A 9,631-nucleotide genomic window follows, 5' to 3' on the forward strand; every position below is an offset into this window, starting at 1 on the left:
ACGGTGTGTGCTAAGACAGGGGTTGACAACTTATTGAATCGTACCCCACCTACGGTAGGGACAAGTGGCAGCACGAAACAAGCATGGGGGTTACTAGAACAAGACTCGATCTACGGTCGACTCAGGAGGTTTAAGTATTTCCTCCATGGTTAGCTGAAGAATTATATTTCTCATCCATCAGACATCACCGCCACTCATCATACCTCCCTCTGCCCCACCGGTCATAACCATCTCCACGAGGGACAACTCGTGTCTACCTAAGACAGAGACTTTCCTGGATCCTTCCCTGTAGGCATGAGAGGCATATGAGGGTGATTTCTATCAAAAACTTATCAAGTTCCAGTAAAATGAGATCACCAATACGCACTCATGACTATGATCATATCCTCACAAAGAAAAATAACGGGTACTCCGTGTCACGGCGGTGTTGTAACTGTATCAAACATCACACGGTAATATTATTCCAGGATTCAAAAATGCTTGCCTTCAAGGTGTGGAGAGGTGAGGTGCTCTCCAAAACTTTTGAAAGTTTTCTTCTTTCTCCAAAAAATCCTATTTCAAATAAATTTGAATTAACACATACTTTAAAAACAATACAAAAAAGTTGTTTGGAAAATTATGAAATAAATATGAAAATAAACTAGACAATATTTGGGAAAAAACAAAAAAAGAATCAATTCATTTGGATTTATATTAAAAAAGTTATAGCCAGTCAAAGTTTAGTCAAATTCTGTTTTTAAAATAAAAAAGAAAAAGAAAACATTTCAAATAAGAATACGCTTTCGGGCAGAGGAGACATACTTTGGTCGATTGCGCTTTCACTTAAAACACGCGGGCCGGCTCGGGGTCACTGACAGTGGGTCCAGGGGGCCCACTGGTCAGGTTTGACCAGTCGCCGCGCCTCGTCTCCCTCCTTTGTCCGAGTGGGATGGGGCTCCGGCGATGCTCGCCGGCGAACGGCGGCACCGTTCGAGAAACCGAGGCCATCCGCGGGCTCAGGGGGCCGAGGCGGTCCCTTCGGTTGTCGTTAGGGTCCCTATGGTGGACGGAGTCGCCGGCGGCGAGCTTCGCAGTGGACGATGGCCCTCGGGCAGAGTGGGTTCTTGCCTCTGGCGGTTCCTGATCGAAATCGAGCAGGTGGAAGGGTTCACGAGAGGAAGAGAGGGCTTCTGGTGAAGAGAGTGGAGAGGGGGAGGCCCTGTTGGCGCCGGAATGAACCGGAACGAGGCGGCGGCTGTGGTTGCCGGAGAAGAAGAAGACGACCATCTCTGGTCTTTCTACTGCTACGGGAGGATCAGTGAGGGAGTGAGAGAGGTGGTATGAGTTTGCTTGAGGGCCTGGACGAGCTCGGGGGTCCTTAAATAGGCGATCAGGGTCGGTTCCGATGGTGGCAGTGGATAAGATCACCGGCGACCGTCATTCTGTAGCAGTAGGGGGACGTGGCGGCGACGAGTGCTTGCGGACAAGCTTGTGGATGAGCTTGAGATGCTCAAGGGGGCAGCTAGCGAGCGCTAGTGGTTCGGGCAGCACCGTCCATGGCAGAGCTCACTGTGGCCGGCCGCTAGTCGCCGTGGCCGACCTGACAGCGGCGCTGTAGGGCGCCAAGGGCGGCTTGGAGCGTTCTGGTGAGTGGATGAGGCCGGGGTGTGGCTCTGCAGGCGAGCAAGGGCCAGGGGCACGACGCGGCGGCTCGGGCGCACGCGCGTGCAAAACGCATGCTCTGGCCGCGCCCAGTGCACGCACGCTGCGTGTTCGGCAGAATGCCAGCGCAGGCTAGGATGCTTGGGTGGAGGTGGGGATTAGCAGGTCTAGGCTTGGGTTTGCAAGGAGATCAGTGGACAAGCTTGTTGGGTCAGAGGATCAAGTTCACAATGCAAACCAAAATTCATGCCAAATTTGTTCATGCACTCAAGGTGTTTGCCAGAATGCCAATGGCATCTAGGCAACTCTTGGGGTGGCCCAAATTTCCAGATTGGGGTCTCTTTAGATGATACAGACGGTGGTGAGGTTAGTTTGCCAAAAGCTCAAACTTGTTAGTGTAAGTTTTGCAAAACTCCAGTTCTGGACAGAAGGAAAAGGGCATAATTTCATGAACCAAAAGTGCTCCAATGAGTCCAACCTCCTGGACTTAAGGGTTTGGTATGGTGTACTACAAGCAGGAGAAAGCTCATGGTCACTAGAGCAAAATTTAATAGGGATGCAGTACAAATCACCAAGCTGGACCAGAATGAAAAAGAGGTTGATTCACTCAAATCTTTCAAAGAACATCAATGGGTTTTTGCATAAAGTTGAATAATATACTCCTATGAACATCCCATAATTTTGGTGGAAGTTTTAAAGAAATATTTAATTAGGTTGTAGCGCAAAATTGCCCACTGGACCAGATTTGAAAACTTGGTGTAGAGCTCAAAATCTCCAATGAACAGAAGATATTTTTGCATAAAAGTGATTTAAAAACATCACATGACATCTCCAAATTTTGGTTGGAATTTTAAATAAATTTATCAAATGGTTGTAGTTCAAATAGAGCTCCAAAATTAATGAAAATATCATTTTAAGGAATAAAGCTCGGAGAGAAATAATTATGCAAGTAAATCCCACTGATAATAGAAGTGTTTTTCTTGCAAGGGCAAACATGTCCAATAGTACATTTGGAAAGTTTTTCACTTGAGGTAAAAACTCCATAATAATAAGGAAAAGAAAGGTTCTGAAATCAAAAGAACATCCAGAAAATAAAAGTTTAAATTTCCTGGCAAAATTTTAATTAATAAAACAAGGTTAAAATTTTGGGGTGTCACAACACTACCCCCCTTAAGAAAAATCTCGTCCTAGAGATTTGTTAAAAGTTGTTTTAAGAAAATATATGCAATAAAATGTGGCTACAGGGAGAGAGCAATAAGTGGTGTAAAACCAAAGTGTGGAACACTGGCGCTGCGTGGAAAAAATCCATGGTTAGGTGAAAACGAGGGATTTCTACGTTGGGATACAGTAAATTTAGAATAAACTTTGAATTCTAAAATACGCTGGTCGTACCCGAGGGCACAGTGCTCTCTCTGGCTGACAGGTGGACCCAGGGCCCACTGTCAGTCTCTTCTTCTTCCTCTGGTTCTCTCTTCTTCCTCTCTCCCGCGTGCTTTCCCGCGCTTTCTCCATCGGCGACGTCTAGCGCGTAGGGCATCTAGGCCGTACCTGCAGTAGTGCACGGCGTGCTAGCTACCGGTGCAGCGTGCACTCACCTCGCGGGCCAGCGTGCTGTCGGCACTTCTTGCGGATTCGCCTCCGAACACCGGCGATCGGGCGACGAGCGGCACTGGTGGCTTCGCCCACCGTACACCGATATCGACCTATAAAACGGCCGAGGTGCTTCTCTCTTCTTCCTCACACCTGGCCTCGCTTCTCCTTCCCCTTCTTCCTCCTCCATTTCCGTTTACAGAAGCTAGAGACGAGGTTTTAATGGCAGAGGCGATGCCGGATTGGTACGTGATCCTGATGTGCGGAGCGCTGGCAGCATTGTTGGGGCTCTCCGTGCTGCTGTGCGTGATGATCCTCGATGATCGACGTGATGCTGCTGCTCGAGTGCTGGCTCTTCGCGGCGGCGGTGAGCACGAGGATTAGGTGTGGTGTCGGGTGCCAAGTGTTGTCGGTATGCTGGGTAACTTGCACCCGGATGATTACCCACTAATCTCTCCTTCAGAGACTGTGGTGTTTTGGCGAGATGGTTAGCCAGATGCAACGCGGTTATGTGGTGTTGTGAGAAGTGTATGTGTTCGAGTGGTTGTGGTTGTGAGTCTGCTGCCATGGGGCTGCGTGAATAAAAATCCATGTCGCGAGGAGATATATGCTTCAGCAACTCAGGAGAAAAGAAATCTCACTCTGGGATTTTTCGCGAGAGAAAGATTAGTTTGACAAAATTTACAGCAGCAAAAACTACTCACCACAATTGGAACAAAAATTTATCTCATCGCACAAGATTTAGAATAACACGCATGAGTTACAACACTTAGTTAAATGCTGGAATAAAAGAACAAGGCAGTGACGCCTAGAATGAGAACGGCAACAGGACGGGGTCCTGAGAAAACGTCTCTGGTACTGGGGCGCACTCTTCTTCTATGGGGGGAAGTGGTTTGACCAGTCGATGGATGCGTCTCTCCTGGTCGGGCCTCAGTGGTCTGCCGATGGCGACCTAAGGATTTAAATCAGCGAGGCTCTGGAGATAACCCATTACTCGCTGGGTCAAACGTTCTTGAGCGATGACATACTGGACAAGGTTGGCCAGTACTGGGTCTCTCTCAATTCGTCCACCGGGAAAGGATGTTACTTCTCCGGGTGCTGCTCGACTCGGGAAGTAGTAATACCCTCATTCGCTGGCATAAGGTACCACCAACCGAAGGCGAAAAAGTGCTTCATGTGCAGCAGCTTCTATGGCCATTTGCGGGGTCGGCGTAGATTTCCCCAGGAAGGAGACTTCCGTTGGGTCTTGATTAGAGTTTATGGGAGGGATGAGTACTACTGCCCAATATTTCGAGGTGAATGAGGAGATTCTTGACTTGAGCAGCTCGTACTTGGGTGGCTGGGTAGAACCCATGGTACTGCAGGTAAAGTCCCACAATATTTTAATAAAACTACCCGGGGTTGCATCTGGGGTTCTCAGATAAATGCTAGGGCTCGGCCTGGCAAGAAATGGTTGTGAGGGTTGCGCACAAGATGAGGGGTACTCGGCAAGATCACGAGGTGGCCTTTATATAGCAACCGGGCTGGGTTAATTACTGTGGGGAGGGGCACTAGTTTGCTGGTTCTACTCTCATGGGGGTCGGGGTAAAAGCCACAGATACACACATCTCACAAAAGTGACGTGTTAGTGTGGGTGCCGTCGGGGTTGGTTTTGGTAGCAATGCCCGGAATTAAAAATGTAATCGTACATCAATATAGCTACTATTTAAATTAGGGGCGCACGTGCAGATAACATTGCGGTAATACAAGATCACACAACTACAGGTTGTGGACATACTGAGACTCGGTACTACTCGAGTGACTTAGTCCACCTCGTTCATATCTAAGCGGGCGTGCCTTGTGGATGCCGAGGCTTCTCCATTGGCCTCACTGTCGGGGTTAGCTGGAGGGGGTTGAGGAGCAGCAGGGTCGGGGTAGCGATGATTACCATCGCGGGGATTGTTGGCCACAATCCCGTTGGAGTGTGTTCCCAAAAGGCGACGAAGCACTTCTGGGGTCATCAAAGCACCTTGGTTGATGGCTGGGGCTGACCTCAAGGTCTCGATCGTTTGTCCAAATAGCACGACTGGGTTGTCGGTGTCAGGCTCATCTTCTCTTCTCGCTGGGGCTCGGCGGATCAGTTCTCCACGAGCTGCGATCAGATCAAGGGTGATTTGATCGAACAGTCCCTCTAGTGCACTTACATAGCGCACCAGATGCAATAATGCAGGATCCGTCTCGTGATCTACGTTGGCAACTTGGGGTGGTCTACCATACCCGTCACCACTGGGGTAGTAGTAGAAGGAGCGACAGTTAACTCTGAGCGACAAGTGCCGGAGTTGAACTATAGCCTCTCGAGCAGCTAGTTGGATGGCTTGTGGGTCAAAGGAAGTTGTCCTTCCGGTGAACCTGTAGGGGCGTTCTAGCGATAGACCCCTACCATAGACGTGCACAGTGGCCCAAAATTGATGGCTCTCACCGCTCATGGACCCTTGGTACACAACATATTCTGGGGGCTCTTCTAATGCAAAGGCACGGCGGGTGAGGTTTGCTAGCACGGTCACAAAACCTCCAAGGTTGGTTGCTGTGGTCTCATTGTGAACAATGGGTCCTGGCATTTTTGCTTGGTTTGGGGGTCAGAGGCTGTGCTGTGCTGGGTCGAGGCTAGCGTGCCCTTTTATAGAAAAAGGGGACGGAGTCTTCCTTCACATGCTTGTGAAAAAAGACTATTTAGGGGCCGGTCACTGGCGCGTGATCGATAGGCTAGGCTGATGGGTTGGGCACCGACTACCAAAATGTGTCGGGTCATTGTGAGGCTATCTTACACGAGAAGCTTGGCCGGGGTTTGGTTAAGGTCTGGTGGGTTGGTTTACCTAGGTTTTTGAAATGGCTAAGATAGGATTAGCCTATGGTCAGCCTGGCTCTGATACCAAGTTTTTCAGGACCTGTTTTTCAGGATATTAATTTCCCAAAAATCGGCCCTTGTGCTCACCAGCCCCAGGATTACTGTTAGCTGATGAGACACCAACTTGTTACAGAAACTCCAAGCAAAATAAAAAATATGTAGTACAAGACAATTCTGGCCTATGGGTACAACAATTGGTTTCTAGTGGTTGATGGTGGAAGCGGTTTGCGGATCATCAGCGTCTGTGGGACTCCATTTCCCACAGGAACAGTTGACCAGGATAACTCATATCTTCGCGAGGCTGCTATCACCATTACGTAGGTTCCGGGGCTGTCATCGCAACGCTCCTTTCCACGCAAGAAATCTGGCCAAGACAATAGCCAGGGACAAGCCAGTGAGTACTTTGAATGTACTCGCAAATATTAAGAGCACATGTATAATATATCCATTGATAATCATGTTTTGAAATATTCCATGATCAGTTCGTCAATTATGAAATAAGGTTCATGATGCACGGAAGCATATCATTCAAATAAAACATGAGTAAACAATCAGGGAGTAGAAATGAAAAGCACCGATTGGGTGTCTGAAGCGATGCCTCGAAAGGATAATAATATGAAGCGTGCCTCAGTCGGGCGTCTGTGCGACACCACATAAAGGGCTTATAAGTAAATGAAATAACAATCATGCCACAGTCGGGCGTCTATGTGACACCACATAAAGGGCTTATAAGTAAATGAAATAACAAGCAAGCCATAGTCGGGCGTCTGAGCAACACCACATAAAGGGCTTATAAGTAATTGAAATAACACACATGCCACAGTCGGGCGTCTGGGTGACACCACATAAAGGGCTTATAAGTAAATGAAATAACACGCATGCCACAGTCGGGCGTCTGGGCGACACCACATAAAGGGCTTATATAAGAATAATCATGGTGAATATCTAGGAGGTAGAACCGTCCCAGGGATACTCAATAATTGAAATAATATAAATGGTTAGTCCATAATAATAATAATCATAATCATCATACGTCACCGGTCATAATCAATGTTCTCGTTTAGTAGTTTTTCCTCCGAAGACCGACACTAAGACCGACACTTGACCCATCCCAGACTGTAGTCCTTAACCATGGACACCGCTATTCGAATAGGTATAATATCTCTGCAGAGGGTGTACTTTTTACCCATGAGTAACAGATTCCTTTAGTCCATCGGAACTAATTCCGTCTACGGTCTTTTAGTCAAAAACACGCCTGACTTGCACACACCAGCTTAACTTTACTCGAGTCTGGAATCACCCACGACACCTGTTAAGCAAAACTCTAAGTGGGGAGGCTACAACCTCGCGTAGCATGGGATCAAATTTATATCGCGCGCTCTAAGGGGTGCCCCCCTCTCGGTCCCAACCAGAAACACCCAGGCCCCCGGACCAGGTGGCATGCCTACTGGATGCAGCCGATATCTTCCACCATGGCCTCTCTGTACGGTGTGTGCTAAGACAGGGGTTGACAACTTACTGAACCGTACCCCACCTACGACTGGGACAAGTGGCAGCACAAAACAAGCATGGGGGTTACTGGAACAAGACTCGATCTACGGTCGACTCAGGAGGTTTAAGTATTTCCTACATGGTTAGCTCAAGAATTATATTTCACATCCATCAGACACCACCACCACTCATCATACCTCCCCCTGCCCCACCGGTCATAACCGTCTCGACGAGGGACAGCTCGTGTCTACCCAAGACAAAGACTTTTCCGGATCCTTCCCGGTAGGCATGAGAGGCATATGAGGGTGATTGCTATCACAAACTTATCAAGTTCCAGTAATACGAGATCACCAATATTCACTCATGAGTATGATCATATCCTCACAAAGAAAAATAATGGGTACTCCGTGTCACGGCAGTGTTGTAACTGTATCAAACATCACATGGTAATATTATGCCAGGGTTCATAAATGCTTGCCTTCAAGGTGTGGAGAGGTGAGGTGCTCTCCAAAACTTTTGAAAGTTTTCTTCTCTCTCCAACAAATCCAATTTTAAATAAATTTGAATTAACACATACTTTAAAAACAGTACAAAAAAAGTTGTTTGGAAAATTTTGAAATAAATATGAAAATAAACTAGACAATATTTGGGAAACAACAAAAAAAGAATCAAGTCATTTGGATTTATATTTAAAAAGTTATAGCCACTCAAAGTTTAGTCAAATTCTGTTTTTAAAATAAAACAAAAAAAGAAAACGTTTCAAATAAGAATACGCTTTCGGGCAGAGGAGACGTACTTTGGTCGATTGCGCCTTCACTTAAAACATGCCAGCTCGGGGTCACTGACAGTGGGTCCAGGGGGCCCACTGGTCAGGTTTGACCAGTCGCCGCGCCTCTTCTCCCTCCTCTGTCCGAGTGGGGCGGGGCTCCGGCGATGCTCACTGGCGAACGGCAGCACCGTTCGAGAAACCGAGGCCATCCACTGGCTCAGGGGGCCGAGGCGGTCCCTTCGGTAGTCGCTAGGGTCCCTGGGGTGGACGGAGTCGCCGGCGGCGAGCTTCTCAATGGACGATGGCCGTCGGGCAGAGTGGGTTCTTGCCTCTGGCAGTTCCTGATCGAAATCGAGCAGGGGGAAGGATTCACGAGAGGAAGAGAGGGCTTCTGGTGAAGAGAGTGGAGAGGGGGAGGCCCTGTTGGCGCCGGAATGAACCGGAACGAGGCGGTGGCCGTGGTTGCCGGAGAAGAAGAAGACGACCATCTCTGGTGTTTCTACTGCTACGGGAGGATCAGTGAGGGAGTGAGAGAGGTGGTATGAGTTTGCTTGAGGGCCTGGACGAGCTCGGGGGTACTTAAATAGGCGATCGGGGTCAGTTCCGATGGTGGCCGTGGATAAGATCACCGGCGACCGTCATTCTGTAGCAGCAGGGGGACGTGGCAGCGACGAGCGCTTGATGACAAGCTTGCGGATGAGCTTGAGCTGCTCAAGGGGGCAGCTGGCGAGCGCTAGTGGTCCGGGCGGCGCCGTCCATGGCAGGGCTCACTCTGGCCGGCTGCTAGTCGCCGTGGCTGACCTGACGGCGGCGCTGTAGGGTGCCAGGGGCGGCTTGGAGCGTTCTGGTGAGTGGATGAGGCCGGGGTGTGGCTCTGCAGGCGAGCAAGGGCCAGGGGCGCGATGTGGCGGCTCGGGCGCATGCGCGTGCAAAACGCACGCTCTGGGCGCGCCCAGCGCACGCACGCTGCGTGTTCGGCAGAATGCCAGCGCAGGCTAGGATGCTTGGGTGGAGCTGGGGATTAGTAGGTCTAGGCTAGGGTTTGCAAGGAGATCAGTGGACAAGCTTGTTGGGTCAGAGGATCTAGTTCACAATGCAAACCAAAATTCATTCCAAATCTGTTCATGCACTCAAGGTGTTTGCCAGATGTCATGACCGGTTTTCCAATAAAAATGTTTATTGAGAAACCAATCTTTTGAGTCTAGTATGAGAAAAATCCTCCTTACCGGTAGACAAATTCTTGATACAATAAGCCA

This window comes from Triticum urartu, chromosome 2A, assembly GCF_056163025.1.
Source record: "Triticum urartu cultivar PI428250 chromosome 2A, HENAU_Tu73, whole genome shotgun sequence".
Taxonomy (NCBI): Eukaryota; Viridiplantae; Streptophyta; class Magnoliopsida; order Poales; family Poaceae; genus Triticum; species Triticum urartu.